Source organism: Schistocerca nitens, chromosome 3 (genome assembly GCF_023898315.1).
Source record: "Schistocerca nitens isolate TAMUIC-IGC-003100 chromosome 3, iqSchNite1.1, whole genome shotgun sequence".
Lineage (NCBI taxonomy): Eukaryota > Metazoa > Arthropoda > Insecta > Orthoptera > Acrididae > Schistocerca > Schistocerca nitens.
In genome coordinates this window covers 465,224,036-465,247,600 of record NC_064616.1, presented here as the reverse complement: position 1 = coordinate 465,247,600, position 23,565 = coordinate 465,224,036, and the positions used below count along the sequence as shown (strand labels likewise).

Here is a 23,565-nt window from a genome sequence, read left to right as displayed (position 1 = left end):
TTTGAATAATTCCGCGACGATAGGCCCTCGCCACCCGAGAGCTGCAAGTTTCTATGCAGTTGACTGGCATTTGAACCGATGCAGAGCCGCACGCCTAGTTCTGTTTGGCGAGTGACATTCGTCACTCCACCAAGGGATAGGCTGTCTCTTCATTTGTCCTGTGGACTGTGGAATGTATGCTTCAGCGGCGTGGTCGATCAATTTGGTAATACGATCCAACCATTCCTCAACATTGACACGACGGTCAAACTGGGCTAGCTGCCTGTAAAATGTCCAGTCTGCTCTACTGAGCACCCAGTGCTGTGGTTTCCTTTCAGGTTCAACTCTATCGGGCAGTTGAATCCAGATCGGGAAGTGATCACTTCCATGGGAGTCGTCGACCACTTCCCATTGAGCAGTGTGAGCAAAAGCTGCAGAGCAAAGCATGAGATCGATGCTAGAGGTCGACCCAGTTGCAGTTCAGAAGTGCGTGCTCTGTCCTATATTTAGCAATTGGCCCTATCCTGGGACAGATACATGCATAGCCCCAAAGCACATTGTGTGCATTAAAATCACCATGGAGGATGAAGGGGTGGGGGAGCTGTATAAGGAGGTCGTTTAGAGCCTCTTCACCGAGTGCATATTTTGGCGGCAGGTAACGGGAGCATATTGTCAACGGATGACGAACGTGCAATGATATGGCTACTGCTCGTAAATTCGTTGTAAGTGAGAGAGGTGAGGAGTGGTAGATGGTTCTGACGAAAATACCTACTACTCCTCTGTGTGACTCTCCACTCAGGTCGTCCTTTCTCTGGAGTACATAGCTCTGGAGCTCAGGGGTGTACAAGGGATTAAAATTAGTCTCCTGAAACACAGACACAATGGTGTACCTTAAGATAGTAGACGAAGTTTCTCCACGTGCGTCCTGAACCCCTTCAAGTTCCACTGATGTATGGGAGTCATTTATCACGGGGGTTGCACCTTAGCACCTTCATCCTGGCTTTCCGCCGCAGTGGGGAGACTGCAGTAGGTGGGGTTCAGTGGTGAGGCGAGACGAGTGCCCCACACAGACCTCGTATCCCATCGGCTCTGGGGAAGAGCCATATGAAGCATCATGTAGAATCCCTTCGACATGGTCCGACGGTTTACTACTTAATTTCACCTGCCGTTGCTGCCTTACAGTAGCTTTTCGCTGTTTAGAGGGCTTTGCTGGAACTGGAGTGGTAAGGGCGGTGCTGGGCTTCTAAATAGCCTCAGCTGTTGAAGGTGCCTGGGGCTCTCCCATGTTGACCACTGTACCCTTGTTTGCTGTTCTATGGGGTGCTACAGCCTCTGAAACACCTGTAAGTGCAAGTGCACTAACATGCGCAGGTGTTGCTGTTGACATTCGCCACCTCTGTTTGTGTACAGTTATTAGCTTTGGGAGTAGGCTTCAGAAGCATTGATGCACAAGATGTAGCAAATGTGGGAGGCTGCATGGACTTGTAGATCTTTTTGGTCTGACCATAGGGGATATGCTTGGCTGTTTTTACTTCCTGTACTTTCTGTCCCTCCAGAAATATTCAGCAGCCCCTACTCCAAACAGGATGGTTTACAGAGCAAGTCCTACATTTGACAGGAGACGAGTAACAAGGTCCCTCATGAGCGGCCTTACCGTAGTTGTCACACGTTGCTCCTCCATAACACCCTGGGGTTGTATGCCCAAAACGCTGGCATTTAAAATAGCGCATTGGGATTGGGAAATAAGACCTCATTCTAAGGCGAAGGAAGCCAGTCTTAACGTGTTCAGGATGTTTCACGCTACTGAATGTCAGGATAAAGAAGTCGGATTTGATAAGATTCCCATCCGCCCTCTTCATGGTGTTTTGCACGTCGACAATAACTTCTGGAGCCCACTCACGTTACAAGTCGTCCTTGGGAATGTCGACTGTATCCCTACATCTCACAACACCTTTGCTTTAATTTCAGATGCTGTGCAATTCAGTGTCTGTTGCATACTCCCCAAGACATTTAGCAGTTTGCAGGTTAGTGGCTTACTGGATATTTGAAGTTTCCTTTCGCAGAGTCCCATTGCACAAACGCTTTACTGGTTTTAAGGAGCCGCGGATTCCCTCTAAACCATTTTGTATATAGATGGGCGAAACCTTCTCCTTTCGTATCACTACGAAAAAGACATTCCAAAGACCAGCATGCATTCTGTTAGTAGAGACCGTACTTTTCGAATAAACGGCTGAGTCAGGAGGACTGGCTACACGAGCCCCCTAGTTAGACTGGGTGTTAGTATCTTCCAGCAGCGCATCCTTTCTGCTGGGAGGAGAGAAAAAATTCGGAGAATCCATTTCAGTCCCACGACCAGATAGGGAAATAAGGGTCTACTCAGACAGAGCCCCGAGTGCCTGAGTAAGCCTTATATAACTGAGCTGCGGCAGGTTTCCTAGGTTGCCCGCTAACGACTGTTCCACCTCAACAGCCCTGTATCTCCTTAACGCTCAGCACACCTTCAGATTGAGGTTTTTTTATAGAGGTTTTTTTTATAGAGGATGTTACCATCCTCGCGATGTGGGTGGTCAAGCCAAGGTCCTAGTTCTTTGTGACATACAACGTTCCATCGCCGCGCCGTCCGGTGGTTGCTCAGGCATGACCAGAGTTTACGATGACAGAGGACTGACGACACTGGCCAGTCCTCAGCTCTGGAGCCCCGCTGTTGCAAGCCCGTACCTAGCAAACGAATGCTGAGCCCCAGATAGCAACATTATTACAGGAATATGGCATTACGGGGAGTTGGAACACTGTATCCCGACAACGTTAAATTTAATGACTTGGCTTCGCATATTTCAGGAAGCACTGCAGCCATTGGCATTAAACTCTTACAGGACATTAAAATCTATGTTCTGAGTCTACTGAACTACAATAGTAGCATTTCAGCCACTGATTTCGGAAATACAATTTTTTAATTATGCAGTTAAAATTTTGTGTACATTTTTGTACGTTATCCTACAAAATTTTAATTACAGGTAACATTATGTTATTCTTTTAGTTCAGTAGACTCAGGATTTGTAAGTTATTACTCCCTGAAAATTTGAATACTCTACTCGAAGTGGTTTCTGAGATTTTGGGAAAAATTCAACAGAAAATGCAAATTTTCAGGAGCGGCTTCTAAAGTTTCAAAACACTGTAACTTACTTAATATGTGATTGATTTTTTTTTTATTTTTTGTCACCCAGAAGCACCCTGCACTATACTATATATAATCCTCTTGATCTTTTCCCAAGTTTTTTCTTCTTTTCCTCTTACTGGACTGCTTAGTGGCCAACTGTGCTGCATACTCTGCTTTATCAACGCGAACCTTGTCCATCCGTTCAAGTTCTCTGATGCAGTTGGCTCCAGGTTTAATTTCCATATGCTATAGCGCTTTCACCCTAACTTTGTTGCCATCATTAAAAGCAATAACAGCGTCAATGACCCCCAGTTTAGTGTCTTTATTGCAACAAAAACATTTTTCGTAAGCGAGGCCATATAAGATTATTGAAAGACTCATTGGGATTTTGAATCTGTCAGTGCAGACATTTCTTCAGTAATTCAGGATTTGCAAGGTCTCTGTAAACAGGTTTAATGATATCCATGACTGCCGCTGGGAGTTTATGGTTGTATGAACTGTTTGAGTACTGGGCATTCCGGTAATTGCGCAATGAATCAGGTCCAGGAGGGCAAAGGTGGTGTACTGGTTTTTCATCAGGTGACAGTCTGCTTCATTTTCAACAAATACTCAATATTATTCTAATGATCATCCAATAATACTGCAGTAGTTCATCAATCATTTTGTCTGTCAACCTGCTTCATGTGGTTTTACCATCAGAAAGTTTCTTGTCTCTCAAACTTTGTTTCTACTTCCTCAACCTGGACATGACCACCGCTGCTAATCTTTATAACACAGCAATCCACAGCCCTTTATATAAAAAAATTACTGATTTTATTACATCTTGAAATAACGCATGTAAACATTTTAACATTTTCAACCGGTATAGATCATATTTAAAAAAATAAAATAATTTATTTCCCATGTGAGTTTATAACTGATATATACATAATTTTATTCGGAAAATTGCAAATTTTATAAGGAGATAAAAATCCGAAAATGTGAAAAACTTTTTCCGTTCTAACTCCCCTTAAACAGACATTAAAATCATGCTTTCACCCTGAAGAAAATCCCACAGCATAGATCTTTCAGGAATTTGACTTATTCATCAGGACCTATACAGACAGAAAGCAAGCAAAATTGGTAGAATATCTGGAGCTCTTTGAACAGGTAGCGAACGGTTCCCACCGTACAATATTCAACTAACTTCAACTGAACTCAATAGTAGGGTGAAAGAGGAGAATGAATGAATAAATCGTCCTGTGTTCCTAAAAGAGAAGGTAAGAAAAGTGTCAGTCTCACTCACTGAGCAGGCACACCTGATAAACAACTGTTATGAGAAAAGATTCAGACAAATCCTGAAATATCGGGTAGGAAATCCATCCGAAATCTTCGCTTCTTTGTAAAAGGAACTGAAAATGACATATTTTTTATGCGAGTCCTTATAAATAAACGAGGATTTTTTGTCTTGACTTAATCTGAAACCAACTCTCATTTCTATTATATGTGATATGTTATGCTTAAATGTAATTTTAAACTGTGAACTCTGAGTGGTTTAACCAGTGTTCTCAGTAGAAACATTAGTACCACACGTTAGAGAACTATCTGTATGAAGTGAAGGAATTCTATGAGACTGATTCTCTCAGTGATTGGACATTTATTAGAAAGAGAAAGTTTAGAATGGTAGTATCTCGTAGAAGTTAGTTCTCACCTACAGACTGTATAGTTGAATGAATTACTTGCTGTGCATTGTACTGCCTAGGCTACTCAAATATTTATAAATGTATATGAATTTGTAAGTAGCAGTTATAAGAAGAGTAAACCAAAATGGAGTGTGGCACTAGCTTATACACTGCTTGCACAGAAACTAAGTGCAGCATAGATCAGTGATGTAGCTGCTTTGACCGATAAACTAGGTAAGAGAAATCAGTGTTTCTTATTACTAGATAACAATAATATCATACTATCCCACGGAGGATTAGCATATTTGTGTTCACAGGAGGGAAGGAAGGCACTAACCTCTTTATATGAGTTAACTCTTCACATTGTGAACAGTCTGTTCTGATATCTGCAGTATTTAGTAGTAAAGCTTCATATCTCATAACTATACATATTCTTCCTATACATTTGGAATCAGCAAAAGGAACCCTTGGCATAGATAAAGGTTCTTTGGTCAGAAACTCTCTGTAAATTTTAAATATTAATCTATCATGTTACAATAAGGTAGCTTTAAGAAAATCAGGTATTCACTAGCTTTAGTAAAGCTAACATGTTTTGAATGAGTACAGTTTTCCTAGCTCGTCGTGAGTTGTGTGTGTTCCGCTCAGCTTAGAGCCTAAGTTTTGTTTTGGTTCATTTAGCTCGTGCAAGTTCCACACTTTGATTTGATCTAACACTCCATGCAAAGGTTGATTTAGTTCTATAAATAGACGGTGCTATCCTACCTATACAATACATAATTCTTAAACAATCCAAAGTACATAAGGTTAGGTCAAAGTCGTAATATGAAAGCTACTTGATGATTGTAAGCCTACTTCTATCGTAGTATATGATCTTGCTACGCAAAGATGCATACAATTGTTTTGCAAATACGTTACCTATGTTTTACAGCGAACGCTTGAGATCTGTGTGGAACAAACACAAGCATGGGCTGCAAACAATAAACTAATGAATTCTGACGTGTTGAACTCGCTTTCTGAAGAAGATATTACTGTGTTAGTCTTCGACGACAATATGGGACTGTGAGTAACACACATCGAGAACGGTTATTACACTGTCAAGCCAGCACTGTGTTAGGGCGTGTTGCTTTTAGCTTTACTACCAAATACTGCAGATATCAGAACAGACTGTTCACAATATGAAGAGTTAACTCATATAAAGAGATTAGTGCCTTCCTTCCCTCTTGTGAACACAAATATGCTCTACTATAATTTTCCACTTACCGGGATGAACTCATCGATAGGCCATATGCCCCTATAGTAGTGCAAAATGATAGTGTCATCCAAGTGTGATCATCACGCCACTTCACACATTTCACAAACACTATCACTAAAGAAGTCACAGTTGTGCTGCGCAAGACTTAACACGGCATTGGCATGTTGCAACGATTCTGCGTGGTGGGACGCAGTCATGAATGTCACTGCAAAAACAATAAAACTTGCCCAACAGGGATATTCACATTGTACATGTCGTGGACATAAACTGAAAAAGTGATGAATTTGTTATCACAAACTTACTTAGTTTAGAACACCATGTATTGGACAATGATTGACGCTTCATAAATGAAACACGAAAAGATCCCCCTTGCTAAACACGAATTCATATAACATATTAAAGATATGTTTCGTTCATTATATTTAAGCATGAATTTTTTATTTGTATCCAAACAAGACTGTCTTTCAATGTAGCCCATATAGGTCATATTCTATGTAGTAGTAATTCCATTGTACACTTGTTTCATATAACCTAGTAATACTGAATGCCTGTGACAGCCTTAAGGTCAAAGGAGAACAGGGTGGATACCATTCTACTGCTGTTGTGGTTGATGACGTTCCTGTTGAGAACCTGATCAGTAAGATGCATCCTACCACAGCTGCTGACGTCACCTGGAATCTTTCCTTGGATCCATCGCACTTTGTCATCATCTACCGCAACGTCCAACCAGTCCTCTAACACAGCCTTTCATAAACTGTACCGTCCATTATGCGTTACATAGAAGAAAAATCTTCCTTTTATTGTAATTGATTTGTATATAAAGCTGCCGTGACATTATATGGTCTCCAGAAATAGTTGAAAACAAGATATTCGTCTTGATAACAAAGCAGATATTAAATTTGTAATAAATGATAACATAAATCGAGAAAACTCAAAACTACTAAAACGCAGTATGTGAAGAGTGCCAATAACTGAGATTCGTGACCTTTCTTTTTAAAGAATTATAATTATACAACTACTGCTTTGTGAAGTAAGCCATGTTATTTCATTCTTGCAACACAAAATCACTTCAGTTGCTCCTAAAGTGAGTGTCTGAGGTCCCTGTCACAGTGTTCACACATTTTCTGTCGACCACATCCAAATGGGGGGATACCAAAATACTAGAAAATGTAGAATGATTACCTTATATAATATGTATGTCGTAGTGAGTAGATCACATCCTCTGAATTAATTGCCCAATATAGTCAGAAAACATCTCAAACACAGTGAGGTGTCAAACAAATAACACACCTTATATTGAATTCCTGAAACAATTCTTGCTAACTCGATATGTCGCACGACATAGTTACATTAAAATGTACGAATTTTATTGATAGGCAAAGTGAAACGAATAAACAAACCGATATTTCGTGAATATAAACCACTAACACTCACACTAGTAATTGCATGCAAGTAATTTCCCCGACCTTAGTCATGAAACGCAATTCTGATGGAAAGGAGAATTTTATGATGGCACATTGTCTCCCGTGGCTGGAACCCTCGCCACGGGACACCTAGGGGAAAAAATGAGACACTGCCACCACAGCATAGGCCCGCCGGAAAAAGCAGCCCTGGTCCTTGCTTTTAATGACGGCCCTTTCGAAAGCCTTTCCACAGGAACACGGCTGGAGGTCGCAGATAAAACTACAAATAACACCAACTCAAAGCATCGGTGACTCATTGTAGCCACCTGCAATAAAATTCGCATGAAAGGAAGTCTCATTTGTATGTAGCAGAAGTTCAACTCTGCCCTGTGAAAGAAACGACACCTGTGATAGGTTACAAAAACTCTAGTGGGAGGAGATATAACAAATATGAACACCCTGATTGGCTATAAAGAAAACGCATGAACACCGCCTTTGATATAGGCAAATTGCAGACAGGGTAATTCGCTTCGTTTCTTGCAGAAAGTCGTCGAGTGTTCGAGCAAGGCTACTCGCACCACACTGAGACGATTGCGATAGTCATTATGTGAATGCTTGTTCACAAGCTCATCTTAAATCGCAAGGAGTTAAACTGCAAAGTCTCCTAGTACAGAGAATCGCACCCAGCACTGACACTTAACGCTTGCAAGCGATTTGAGGGCAACGATGTACGTGTTATTCCAGCCAAATGGCGTGTACCATGCCAATTAACTTAGCCAGGGAATAAATAGGAGACTCGGCTTCACCGAAGATATAGGAAATGTATCAGACTGGTGTTTAACAGTGGAGAGAGGTTTAGAATAGATTCTCAGATTCACAGCTCGCGCCGACATCCGCCACTGCCGCCGCCGACGCAAGGTAGTAACACACGCTCGTGCTACGCTAGCAAGTGATATTCAGTTGACACAGAACTGTGCTCATCTCCGTCTCTCCTAATTTTCTACCATTCAATAATGACATATAGTTAAACATAGTCAAGATTTTCAGGCTTAATTGAAGCAGAAACGCGAGATGTCCAATCTAACGAAGAGGACTGATCAGCCACTGTAGAGTTGTGCATTGTTTTAAATGTGGCTTTTTTTTATTACTCCTTACCGACCCCCACTCAGTTTTGGGTGTTTTCATTGTGCATTTTAGCGTAATTTATATCTCTGTCCATAGTTGCATTTAACTTGTTTTTATTTTTATCAAACCCCAGACATTGCCATCAACCAACTTACCATTAAAGGACCTTGTAATAGTTAGGAATTTCGCTTCACAGCTGTGAACACTCAGTATCAATATTTTACAATCCTGTTCGTATTTTTGCTAACATTGCTATGTCATGAAGTCATACTTAGAATAAAAATAAACCTTAAAAACGAAAATCTAAGTTTTTCATTTTTGCTAACATATAGTTACGCCTGAACGCATACACTAATTTCTGTGAGCGATCACGTTTTCTTTACAGGGAGTGTAGTGGAAACGACATTGAGATCATTGTCTGATTACATCACCATCTGTATTGCTGCACTCATCTGAACTCTGCATGCGTAAGGTGGTGTCTTCCTACCTTTCAGGGTGTAGGTTCAACACCAAATTGTAACTATGTAGTCCTAACTACTCCTGTTGTGTACCGACACTGTATTTAAAGAACAGCCCCTGAATTATGGAGCGAATGTCTTTGCCCACATTATTAGCAAACGTTGTTATAGACATTCGAGAGCACACTGCGACAAATTAAGCTCTTTCACTCGGAATCTGAGATCAAATTGTACACTATACAACTACAAATGTATATCACAGTTTAAATAATATCTTTTCTTTTTTTAAATTATTAAGGCATGAATTCTCTCGTGGTCTTCACTCTTTTTCTCGCGTCTTGCACCATGTAAACAAGCCATTATTCTTTCTCTCTATAATGTTAGTATAATAATAAAATTAATTATGCTGAGATATGTTCTGTTTCTCACTAACGATATTTAAGCCCTTCTTCTATGTTTCAGCATATCAATAATTTTCCAAAGTGATTGGTTTGTAGATGAGTCGATTACATGCCATCTGTGCGCCAATATATCCACATCTGCAATCTTTGTAAGTCCAACCTTCCAATTTAAATTTCTTGTTATAAAGTCCGAATTCTGCTTTTGTGTAATGCGAAACTATACCGTCGTTAAACATCACATTATCACGGTTCCCCATCACCAAACTTTTCCGTTCCCCAGTGACAGTTCTACACCTGACTCCAAGAAAGAATTGTAACAACAGGAAAAGAGGCATTTTGGTCAAGTAGGCGGTTTGGAATTAATGAACAATGATATTCAAATGATACATATTTCTTCATTATACTGCTTCCGTCACTGTGCTGTATCCAAACTCCAAACAGTTAGATTTACGAGAGTTGAATTTCAATAACTTTCTTTCACTACAAGTGTCCTTTTTGTGAAATATATTACAGTATACATCAGCTATGGCAACGGATGTACGTGATCCTAAAACTAGTCCATCAGGCGGCTTATAAATGTACACATGAAATGATAAATAGTTGTAAGTAAAGATTGCCTGGAGGAATTCTACGGATTTTGCAATCTCTGTACATAGAAGAGTTTCTTATGTTTTATTAGGTTCTTCTGGATTATTGCTATGGCTCCTTGTTTAGGTACATTTAAGCAAAGTCTGGTAATGTCTAATGGTAAAAACTGATCATTTTTAGATAGTTTTTAATTTTTCAGCTTATTAGCAGTTATGAATTGACCTATTATATCTATGCACTCATTGTATTTCAACATAATTTCCTCTGCTTTCGTTACCATAGACTTATTGTTTTTCAACATACAGACCCAGAAAGCAGTGAAAATTTGCGCATTTGATGCAATGTATTCCACGGAAAAAAACGTGGCATTGTTTCTACAGCCGGAGACTCCGTAGAACTGTCTCATTGGTTAGAGCCTTCTACGAGCGCTTCTGCAATATGACAGATGTGGAACTTGATCAAATAGCAACGAAATAACAGCGTCACAAACCACTGTCCGACTGTCAGGAGACTAAGTTCTTCGAAGGCCTGCCCCATTGTACGAAATGTAGCGAAACACATGAGAAAGTGGATATGGTTTTCATTTACGGTCAATAGTCCCCCTTTAGAATGGCGGTACGGTTGTATGCTGAAAGCTAATTTGACCGTCCTAAAACTCCAAGATACTTCTATGCAAATGTTATAAAAATGCTATATGGGACACAGATAGCATTCTCAAGGTCCACATTTTCAGCACGAAGTATGACAGACATAGTAATAGCCCCACATTCTTAACTATTTTACTGAAGAATTATTAACCCTCTAGGTTACTATGTTTCACAATAATTACATTTTATATCGCAGTACCAATTACTTCTGCGCTTTCGCAATATTCACTTGAAGATGATAGAAGTTTGAAAGCAGCTGGTAGTATAAAATAGTATAGCTGTCTAATGATAGCCGCCCAAATAGCTGTGAGTGTTAAAGCGCCGCTTCCGGGGCGAGAGGTGCGCTGGCACCTAATCGAATCCACAAAGTGGATATTAATGACGAGAGTCGGTGTGTGGGCCGCCCTGGATGTGGTGTTCGGCGGTTTCCCCCATCCCACTAGCCGAATAACAGACTTGTACAGTCACACGATACGAAATCTCTTACAAAACTTTTGCTCACTGTCAAATGAATAATACTACACCCAGACAGTTAGGTTCCACATATTTTGTACCGGAGAGCGGGCGTGGAGGCGGTGGAGTGGAGGTGGGTGCACTAACTTGGTGGTGACCAAATATACTGACTTTGAAGACACAAGTCTGCAGACTGGCCAACTGCAATGAATCAAAGCGAACAAAGGTAACTCCGGCTATCAAGTTAGCAACAACGCCGTGTCGATTGGAGATAACGCTTACCGAGCAGCGGAAGCTGAATCAAGTATGTTAATATTACTGTAATTAATGCGTGTGTAACGCAGCGTTACATTTGTTTTGTTACTGATGATTAAGGAAAATGTGTGTGAATTCCTAAGGGACCAAATTGCTGAGGTCATCGGTCCCAAGACTTACTCATTACTTAAAATAACTTAAACTAACTGATGCTAAGAACAACACACACACCCATGCCCGAGGGCGGACTCGAACCTCCGGCGGGAGGGATCAAGCAATCCGTTGCATGGCTCTCTAAACCGCTTGGCCACCCCGCGCGGCTCTGACGGTTAAGGAAATGAAATACAGACCGGTGACGGAGATGGCACTGCCACGTAGACTGTCTGTTTCCTGGCACTGTTCTGGACTCGGGCAACGGTCATACTGAGCGTTCACCTGCCCAGAATTTCGTATTATTTGATTAACTTGCGCGAATGCTATTCCTAGCATTTGTCCTAAGACTGAAGAGAATGTCACGTGGGAAGTCTATCGACAAATCGTATAAATTTTTCATGAGTGTTTTGTATGTTTTAACTGTTTTGTGATGTATTTCTAAGGTGAAGTGATGTGTACTGAGACGTACCAGCAGGAACACCCGCGCGTGGTCTTCACTTCTTTGTTGCACCAACCAACGTCTGTTTACTTTCTCCCACGTGGCAGACGAATGTACATCACAGTATATCCCTTCAATGCACATGGAACTACAGACAAGTTGAAGCACGTCCAGGAAGACAGACACATTTCACAAAGAGTTTTCATAGTCGTTCCTTTTGGGCCAGGCAAAGACACATAAGTGGATTTAAAATTAGAAATGACGTTTTTACGGTCCTTTTATGATGAGGTCAATAGAATGAATTACATGTCCGAATTTGTATAGGACAGGGAAAAGCACTCACTTGTGTTCTTTCCAAATGTGGCATCCAAGCATTCACCTTAACTGATTTAGGGAGTTTAGGGAATCCATGGAAATTCTTAGTGAGTGGAGAGAATTCCACCTAGTCCACTATAATGGGAGCCCAGTGCTTTTTTAATTGCCAGTTATACAGATAGTATTGATTAAATTAGCATATGCACTGAAAATCAAATCTGAAATCTATTAAGACTTCGTAATTTAAATATCTTAATATCCAGCTGTAATGCTATTTTGTGCCATTCACAGTCTTCTGGTATGCAGTGCGATAGTGACGACAGGTACCGTCATTGAGGTTGGTATTACGCATACCTTTTGATTATTGTTATGATTTAGTAGCGGCATTTGCCACTTGTCTGGACTTGTCAGTTCCGTCCATTAGTACATATTGTACGTGCCTTTATTTTCAGGGGTCTCGGGTCTCTGTCTTGTAGGCTAACATTGCACTGCGCTATGTGATACGCCCGAGCCCTCGCCGTTACAACAGGAACATAAATAACTACTGTTATCGTAATTTTCCTATCGTCTCACTTAAGGTCACTTCATTATGTTTCTTCTACTATCACCGAACTCCAGTACTATGAGACACTACTCAAGTGATTCTGAAAACACCAAAAGTCTCGTAAATACCGACAAAATTCCTGATACCTAAAATTCGTGTTTAATTTTGCACTATTCACAGTATACATTTTTATACAGTCATTGGAAGAATGTATTATGATATATTCATTTATATGTACTATAAAGTTATTTTGCGATTTGTCAATTTTTTAAAAGAAATGTTGATTTTGTTGGTGATAAAAATACGCAAATATCTATTGGCATGTGGTATCTGAGTGGATATGATCCCAGACGCGGGGTCAAGGGTTAAAGAAACAACTTTGTGATGTGGAGGATGGATGGAGAAAGATACAAGAACGCGAAGCAGAAAAGAGCCAGGAAGGAGCACTTGCATTAATGCGTTGCCTCAGGTGCTGCGACGAAAATACAGCAATCTCTCACACGGTAATATGCACACCCTATAGTCAATACGTTGTTTCGTTAATAGCAATAGGGTATTACTCTCCCACTATAATATGTATGTCAGCTGTAACTATGGCTGTGCACCTCGTTCGACGGAAATAATGAACAGTATCTTAATCGCCCGGCTTCCTAATATTGCAGCTACCTTTCGTCTGCAGACAATTATATCAACATTCTTCAAAACAATACAAAAACATGACCAGTGAGTTCGTGTTAATTAAGAGTTAAAATTACAATATATTACAAACAGTCATTAACTCTATTCTTGCAGGTTCATATTATTAATCAAATAATGCTTTCAAGACTCATCAGTTCTGCTAAAGACTTTAAATGAAGTATAATTTACATTCAGTAGATCATGCAGGCAGAGTGATACAACTGATATTTAATACTACTTTGAGACTAAGGGAAGTTAAAGGAAGTGCTCAAAATAACATACTGTAACAGCAAAACAAGTTATTGATCAATAGCTTACGTAATCAGGTAACTGACAGATCTCTTGAAAGTTGAAGATGACGTGATAAATGTTAAGTTTAACTGTATAAAATTAACTGATTCAGTTTTCCTTCTATTTATTTGAAGCGTTGAGTCTATACTGGAGTAATTTCACTATCTCTGATTTCTTCTGCTTTAAGCTAATGATAACCAAGGTTGCACCTTCGTTGTTATGGTTTTTTTTCGAAAATTACAATAATGAGATTCTCATATTAAGTAATATCTGTGAATAGACGTCATAAGATTGAACTGATTATAAGCATTTCACAGCTGTGGGTATATATTAATGTTGGAGATTCTTAGTTCGTTTGCTATTCCTAACTATTCTTAACATTCATAACTCGGTACATATTATTCCTAAATGACATCATATTTCGTTACTGTAAAGACGTGTAGAAAAATAAGTTTCGTAGCCCTTCGTGTCTCATTGGTGATACTAAAGAGGATAGCAACCAAGTGATTTAAATAGCTTACCAAGTTTTTATATAGTCACAGTAAAGTTTTCCAGCTACCAAGGAAATATTTATTTTGGTATAATTCAAGTCACGGGCAAAAAATCTTTATAAATCATTATGTTATTAATTTCAGTCAGTAGTGACAATCTTAAGACCTCAAATATATAAAAATGGAGCTAGCTTGCTATAAACGTGTATCGAAATTACAAACTACAAAATCAGAAATCAATTTAAACAAAACCGAAACAGTGCCATACATGAGTACACACAGCGAATTAGGCGTATGGAGTCACTGTAATTATAGATGGTATAGTATCAATCATTGGCAACCAACTTCAGTTTAGTGTACTGTAGTCTTTTTCTAAAATTACAGAAACTACTCAGAAATAATGAGGTTTTTCCAAATGTGAGAACGTTTTGTATGGTACAACAAGGTCATGCACAGAGAAACAACAATTTTATACTGATTTAAAAGTGTTGCAATCAAGAAAATCCTGTCAGTGGTGTATGTAATAGTCTGTTTATTATGTTACTACTCAACTACACATCGATAATCATTAACTAAATTCAAATTAAAGATAAGTGAATGTTAGCTCTGGTCACCTCTGTGCAAGCAGTCTCACATTTCTCTGACTTGCTACGTGAAACCAAAGTTGTCCAATTTATTATCAGAGTGTGACGGTCAAGTTTCAATTACAATTAAGAGTACACTTGTTGAAATAAAATTGAATCCGCAACACTGGAGGTGAGGGTGATGTTAATTCACTCGTTTCGTCAATGTTGGCATTAGGTGTCAGCGAAGTAATTTCTGGATTAGTGTAGAAATTTTACGAATACTTGGTAGCAGCTACACTTTTATTTAGTTTATATTTCTTAGTGCCGTATCACATCGAAGTTTACTTAGAACAGCGTATATTAGGACCGAGCGGAACACCATTTCATCTCGGTTTTGTGGCTGAAAAACTAAAAAAGTCAGAAGGGTCACTCCTAGGCGATGGACGGCCACCTAAAACGCGTACAACGTCCCTTAAAGTCAACTCGTCGAACATTCTACTGAAAGACACCGGAAGATTACTCCGAGTAGATAAAGGAACTCACAAGTCTGTTAATTCTTTGTGTAATCTTTGCTCGAGGAAATAGAGTTAGATAAACTACAATGTTTTACACGACGTAGTTTGTCCTATGTACGAGAAATCTGAGGAAACCAAGATGTGCCTGTCCTAGTTCTAAAACTTTTTGTAACTACAAGTTCCATGAACATTTCCTGGAAATACTACTGTGAGTCATGATCCAGTTTTCCGTTACAGACACAAAATGCAATCTGTCGAGGACCACAAAAACACTAAGAAATGAGAATACACATATTCGTCTCGTATACTTTGACTACACAGCAGTATCACAAGAAAATCAATCATGTAGACAGTGACCCATAGAATCGAGAGAAATATTCACAGCGAAGTGTGCTACACAGTAATGTTTGATTAATCCCTCAGAGATTTTTAGATAAATCGCAGAATTTCAGTATGCATCAAAATATATCAACAGATCACTATTATATATCTCAAACAAACTAAAACTACTATTTTAACTTGTCTCAGATAAACATAATTTTCATATATTAATCTCAAAAGATTCTTCAGACTATGGAGAGCTTATTTTCACACAGAAATGAAACGAAACCTTGCTTGCAGAGAAGCCGCAACAAAGAAAAAAATGTATTTTAGTTACACAGGCCCAGTGCCACAGCTTGATGTCTTTACACTAAGAAATTCAGTGTCGCAAAGCACTTATTAAGCATATAATCCTCACAAACCATCACCTGCCCATGTTCTCTGTCATTAAATGGTTGCGCACATGTAAAAGATATAAATAAACGTACTTGGAGCCCCAAAATACACAAAACAATTTTCACACAGGAAATGTTATCCATCCGAAATGTACGCAGTTGTGTAATACCAGTAGAAACAATTTGCATCAGCACTGATACAACATAAAAACACATGCTCCTGATTTTCCACTAAAATATAAAAAATAGGCAAACTTCCAAGTACACCGAAGGAGAAATTTGAAAGATCCGAAGACACAAAATAAAATGACACAAATTGTTATTCTTTAGCTTCAAAACACATTTCATGATTCGATACGTAATCACTCACACAAATATTTATCTCATCTGAGCTACGCTCACTCAGATGAGAGGAAACAATTAACATAAATGATAAAAATAATTGGTTATGTGAAGTCATATAACTCTCAACTATACAGTGTAGTTTCTGCAGCAAATTTGTCACCCTACGCAGCTCAATTTCAAATTGGCCTCTTCTTAGTTGGCAGAATGAAATAATATGCTTTTACATCACTCGTTTCCAGTGAAGCAGGTAATGTGCATGTAAACAGTCGCAGACTAGCACTAAAACTAATCCTAGAAGGATAAGTTATTTGGAAACTAACTACACAATAATTCAAGTTTCAGGATCACTAAGCCGTACAGTGTGTGAAATTTGGGATCCTACCATGGCAGGGTTGCCAAATGAAAGACAATTGTTGTCTCTTCTGCAAATCAACATAATTTATTACACTTTGGAATTTTTTGTAGCTGTTTTTCTGGCAAGTCCATGTTAATACGCATCTGACGAAAAGTTGTATAAACATAACTAAAAATGTTTCAAATGGCTCTGAGCACTATGGGACTTAACTTCTGAGGTCATCAGTCCCCTAGAACTTAGAACTACTTAAACCAAACTAACCTAAGGACACCACACACATCCATGCCTGAGGCAAGATTCGAACCTGCGACCGTAACGGTCGCGCGGGTCCAGACTGTAGCGCCTATAACCACTCGGCCACCCCGGCCGGCCATAGACATAACAGATAAGGGTTTCGGAATAAGGCTCCTATGAGAACGATTATATATCACCACAAGAAAAGATGACTGAACTTTGGAGTGCATAGATACTGATATCTTAGTACAATGGAGATTCCTTATAGTTAATTGTTCGTGATCGATCCTCTGCAACCGTTCCGTAATTTCGCTGGAGTCCCCTGAGGTTTCAACAGAAAAATTGTCAATGAATAGCCTCAAGAGTCACAAATGATTCCTAGTGGATCATCAACATAAATTTTAAATAGTAGCGGACATATAATACTCACTCTGCTGGGGAGTCTGCATCCAAAAACAAATCTGGTCCGACAATAGGTAGTTTGGTATTTTGCTCATAAACAACTGTGCAGAACTTTACCGAATGACTTTAGACCTTATTAAAACCATCTTGTCAAAAGATCCCTAGATGTTATAAAAATTTATTTACTTATTTGTGTATGGATAACTGTATGTTCCACATCTCCTCCTAAACCACTGGAACGATTTCAACCAGAGTTGGTGTACATATCACTTACGATTAGGAAAAAAATTGCTTTGGGGGAAAGATCTATTCTACCAAATAAGTGGGGTTGGGACTGAAAAACCAATGTAGCCCACGACACACGAATACCCGTACTTCGTCCATGCGATAATTGAGAGTGAAAAGTCTTGGTGACGGGCAACAAAATACTACACAGTTTCAAATTTCTACTTTTTCAACCTTTTTCTCGCTAACAAACGCCACAAAATGATGAAAGGAAAAAGTTTATCCCTAACTACTTTTTTGCCTCTCATGCAGTAAAACATAATTGTTTAATTTGTTACTCCTTCCCGACTAATGATATTCGCGACATATTTTGCAGGTAGTATTAACATATTCCACCGAATTTACCAGCAAAATTGTGTCATAGCTCAACACATAGTTTGGAGATATGATGACACAAAGACTGATATGTTTAAAAAACTGCCGCATGATGCAAAATATGATTCTATTCAAAATACATTTCAGAGACAGCATTCACATGTGCATGACGTATTAATTTATTAATTGTGTAATACGTGTCTTGAAAGGACGGTATAGGATGAACATCAACAAAAGCAAAACGAGGATAATGGAATGTAGTCAAATTAAATCGGGTGATGCTGAGGGAATTAGATTAGAAAATGAGAGACTTATAAGAGTAAAGGAGTTTTGCTATTTAGGGAGTAAAATAACTGATAATGGTCGAAGTAGAGAGGACATAAAATGTAGACTGGCAATGGCAAGGAAAGCGTTTCTGAAGAAGAGAAATTTGTTAACATCGAGTATAGATTTAAGAGTCAGGAAGTCGTTTCTGAAAGTATTTGTATGGAATGTAGATATGTATGGAAGTGAAACATGGACGATAAATAGTTTGGACAAGAAGAGAATAGAAGTTCTCGAAATGTGGTGCTACAGAAGAATGCTGAAGATTAGATGGGTAGATCACATAACTAACGAGGAGTTAGTGAATAGAATTGGGGAGAAGAGGAGTTTGTTGCACAACTTGACAAAAAGAAGGGACCGGTTGGTAGGACATGTTTTGAGGCATCAAGGGATCACAAATTTAGCATTGGAGGGCAGCGTGGAGTGTAAAAATTGTAGAGGGAGACCAAGAGATGAATACACTAAGCAGATTCAGAAAACCTTGGGAATAACCTTAATGGCATGTTCGATGAGGATGGCTGCTTTTAACTGGACGGAAACTAGGAGGAAAGTTCATGGTGCTGTAATGGAGAACATCCATCGAACTATGGACCTGGTGCAAAAAGTCAGATTCATCAACTCCTGCGTTTTGTCTAAAGCGTATTTCACTGCGCAGGTATTTCCAATCCCTAAACTAGTAGCGAAAGGGAGATGAAGAAGCTTACACAGGATAGAGTAGCATGGAGAGCTGCATCAAACCAGTCTCAGGACTGAAGACCACAACAACAACAAAAATCCATCCACAACAAATTTCGCAAACAGTATCCAGATATGAAAACTCCTGGCAGATTAAAACTGTGTGCCGGACCGAGGCTTGAACTCGGGACCTTTGCCTTTCGTGGGCAAGTGCTCTACAAACTTTTTTTTTATATAAAGCAATTGTACCACTTTTTTATGAGTACATGAATCTATCAGCAATCCTATTTTTTTAACCACTTTTATTTTTTTGTTTTTTATTTTATATTTTTTTATTAGGATGGTCAGGGCGCGGCACACGCCGCACTAGCAGTGGGGTCTCTTCACGGCACTACCAGTGCGTCGAGGCCCAAACCCCTCCCACCCCTTTTTTCATGTCCCCTGTGGGGTCATAGCACTAAGTGTGCAGAAATCTTAACACAAAACTCCCATTCTCCGATCTAAGAAAGACAAAGAAACCTCTTCTCTGAGTAGAAACTGAACACCGATAAAACTTAACACGAGTAATTCTGAACAAAATGTTTTGAAAAAAAAAAAAACTCTTCGTATAACATAGAAGTTCCGGAAGCAAGGTAATAGTAAATAATAATAAGAACACAAGTGACTTTTAATTTTCTTGTTTGTTCTCGTTCAAGGTGTTGTAGTGGTTCCACATGTTTAACCAACACCCATTCTTTCAAAAATGATCTTCAGCATGTTGCCGTAGTGCTTCTTGTGGTTATGATACGTGCTGATTATTGCATATTCACACTTCATGTAAACGCGGAATTCTATCTCGTTGTCCGACCCAAGTTTGTTGATGACATAACTAACATATTTTACCAGTAACCAGCTAATGGCGTTGGTTTTTAATTCCGGAAAGTATGTCATGTCTGGTCTCAGGAGGAGCGATGGAGTTATATATTCCGTTGAGGATCTGGTGAGAAAGGCGATTTGTTGCCTGATCCAATTCCAGTTATGTACATTGCCACCACAGGTGAATCTGTGGATGAGTGTATCCACCAGATTGCATTTTCCACAAAGGTGTGTCTGGTTTAAACCGATCCCATATAGTCTCTCGTTGGTGCTGATGACATTGTTAACTGTTTTGTACCATGCGGAAATTACGGCTGTAGATAGCGCGGCATAGTTGATGTTCCGCCATACAGCTTTCCAGTCACAATTAGGGAATTTCGTTTCAATTGTGTTTCTGCCCTCATTCAAATTCCTTTCAAGTATGATGTCGCGCGTTGTGATACATGTGTTGCTTCTGATTTCGTCACTAAGATAACTTGCTTCGAGGAGAAAGTTCCTCACATACTGCAGACGGGCATTAATCCTTTGCACATCAACCGGTGCTTGCAGGCTATGGAGTGTCACAGCCTCAAAGAGTTTTGCGGGTATACATTGTGGAAGTTCTCTGAGTATATGGAAAGTCCGTTTGAGGAACAGAGCAGACGCTTTATTGCGAATATCCACCAAACCGAGGCCACCGTTTCTGACATCCAGTATAACGGTAATCGCACCAACCCGGAATATGCCTCCTCGCCATAAATAATTGGTAACAGTGGACATGATCCCTTTCGCTACTAGTTTAGGGATTGGAAATACCTGCGCAGTGAAATACGCTTTAGACAAAACGCAGGAGTTGATGAATCTGACTTTTTGCACCAGGTCCATAGTTCGATGGATGTTCTCCATTACAGCACCATGAACTTTCCTCCTAAAGCAGCCATCCTCATCGGACATGCCATTAAGGTTATTCCCAAGGTTTTATGTTTGTTGTCTTGTTTTGCCCATGCCAGTCGGAGGTGATCTAGGCCCCGTAGATTCAATATTTTACTTTTGTTTTCATTTGTTGTCGCCCCCGACGCTAGACAATACCTTTGGGTATCTCTTTCCAGTGTAACTGTCTCCTCCCTATTCCTGATTACAACACCCACGTCGTCAGCATAAGCTCGTATGACAGTTTTCTCACCACTCAATGTTATGCCTGTTAATCTTGCGTGGACAATGCGGAGAAAGGGCTCTAAAGATACGGAAAATTAAAAACATAGATAAGGGAGTGCCCTGTGGAACACCTCGCCTTATCTGTATGGGTTTAGATGTTTGGCCATTGATTGCTATTTTCACATTTATACCTGTTGCAATATTTCTTAGCATGTTGACAATCTGAGGGTGGAAAGCCATTCTTGACAGCGTCGCAAAGAGGTATCTATGACTAACGCGGTCAATAGCTTTGTTGAAATCTATAAAGATTAAAGCACATTTTATACTTGTCACTGAGGTAATTGCAATGACGTCTCTGTATGCAGATAGACTTTCGAATATCGTTCTGGTCGGAGAACAAGATTGATGATGACTCAATATTTTGTTGGAACAGGCAGAGAATCTTTTGATGATAATACGCGAAATTATTTTGTAATCAGAATTTAGTAGCGAAAGAGGCCGGAAATTGTTTAAGTTGGTTTTGCCTTTACTCTTAGGAATCAGTACTATTTTACTTTCCTTAAACTCTGCAGGGACCGTTTTTCCGTTTAGGACCTCATTCGCAATGGAAGTGATCTTGTCCCCAATTATAGACCAGTAGCGGGCATAAAACTCCACAGGGAGGCCATCAAGTCCCGAGGATTTTTTGAGAGGTGAGTTACGCACTGCCACATGCACTTCATCTTTAGTAATAGGTGACAGGATGTCAGCGTTGTCTGTAACCGGCAATTGTGGAGCTAAAATAGTGAGAAAGTCCTCGAGAGCTGCATCTTCCACTGTGGTAGGGGCATATAAGGTTTGATAGTACCTGTGGACTTCGTCCAGTATTTCTTTCTGGCATGTGAGCCAGTATGCGTCTGGACTTCAGCAATAAAAGTTTGACGTTTGTTTTTAGCATGCCGCACCAAGTGATACAGAGAAGCTGTTTCATCTGCTACGACTGATGCGGCTGTCGATTTAATTTTTAGTCCCTCCATCTGTTGCCGTTTAATGCTTAATACCTTGGCTTTTCCAGAATGAGATTTTCACTCTGCAGCGGAGTGTGCGCTGATATGAAACTTCCTGGCAGATTAAAACTGTGTGCCCGACCGAGACTCGAACTCGGGACCTTTCCCTTTCGCGGGCAAGTGCTCTACCAACTGAGCTATCGAAGCACGACTCACACCCAGTCCTCACAGCTTTACTTCTGCCAGTATCTCGTCTCCTACCTTCCAAACTTTACAGGAGCTCTCCTGCGAATCTTGCAGAACTAGCACTCCTGAAAGAAAGGATATTGCGGGGACACGGCTTAGCCACAGCCTGGGGGATGTTTCCAGAATGAGATTTTCACTCTGCAGCGGAGTGTGCGCTGATATGAAACTTCCTGGCAGATTAAAACTGTGGGCCCGACCGAGACTCGAACTCGTGACCTTTGCCTTTCGCGGGCAAGTGCTCTACCAACTGAGCTACCGAAGCACGACTCACGCCCACTCCTCACAGCTTTACTTCTGCCAGTATCTCGTCTCCTACCTTCCAAACTTTACAGAAGCTCTCCTGCGAATCTTGCAGAACTAGCACTCCTGAAAGAAAGGATATTGCGGAGACACGGATTAGCCACAGCCTGGGGGATGTTTCCAGAATGAGATTTTCACTCTGCAGCGGAGTGTGCGCTGATATGAAACTTCCTGGCAGATTAAAACTGTGTGCCCGACCGAGACTCGAACTCGGGACCTTTGCCTTTCAGGAGTGCTAGTTCTGCAAGATTCGCAGGAGAGCTTCTGTAAAGTTTGGAAGGTAGGAGACGAGATACTGGCAGAAGTAAAGCTGTGAGGACTGGGCGTGAGTCGTGCTTCGATAGCTCAGTTGGTAGAGCACTTGCCCGCGAAAGGCAAAGGTCCCGAGTTCGAGTCTCGGTCGGGCACACAGTTTTAATCTGCCAGGAAGTTTCAACTTGGCTTCAATTTTTTTGATATCATTCAGACGAATTACGTCATCATGGAGCTGTTTATATTAGTCTCTTAAAACTTAATAATAAAACTCCATTGTATTCCTCAACTCCCTGTGCCTCGCTGCTCTAAACTGCATGGCAACTTTCCGCAGCCTAGGTTTAGCCCTCCTAGTCCACCAGTCAATGACTGTTGGGTGCTTGTCTACTGTGCGGAGGCACATAGTCCACGATACTCTTACATCCTGTTCCAGTTCTTCGTCAGTTAAAACAGAGATATTCAAATTCCATTGGCCTCTGAATCGACGGGTTGGCTGTACACTTAAATTAAAGGAAGTCAAAAGTGTACTGTGATCGCTAAAATACACGGGAATAGTTTCAACGTTTAATAAAAAATTTGGCAAATTTGGTGACACGTAAATTCTATCTAGTCTGCTGCGGGAGTGGCTGGTTATATACGTGAACTCGACTGACGTCGGGTGCTGAAGTTCCCACACATCCTTAAGTTGTAGGTCACTTACTAACTTTTTGAACTGTGGCGAGTAGTTGAAATTGGGTTGTTGATCTTTCTGGTTTAAAACACAGTTAAAA

The 23,565-nt window shown here is 40.1% G+C and overlaps 1 non-coding gene across 1 annotated transcript; it reads left to right on the top strand.

Annotated features, from left to right (window-relative positions):
• The first annotated feature begins 22,876 nt into the window (after positions 1-22,876).
• On the top strand, positions 22,877-22,951 carry Trnas-cga (transfer RNA serine (anticodon CGA)). The gene has a single exon. It is a non-coding gene; the product is annotated as a tRNA-Ser (tRNA).
• Positions 22,952-23,565: the final 614 nt, after the last annotated feature.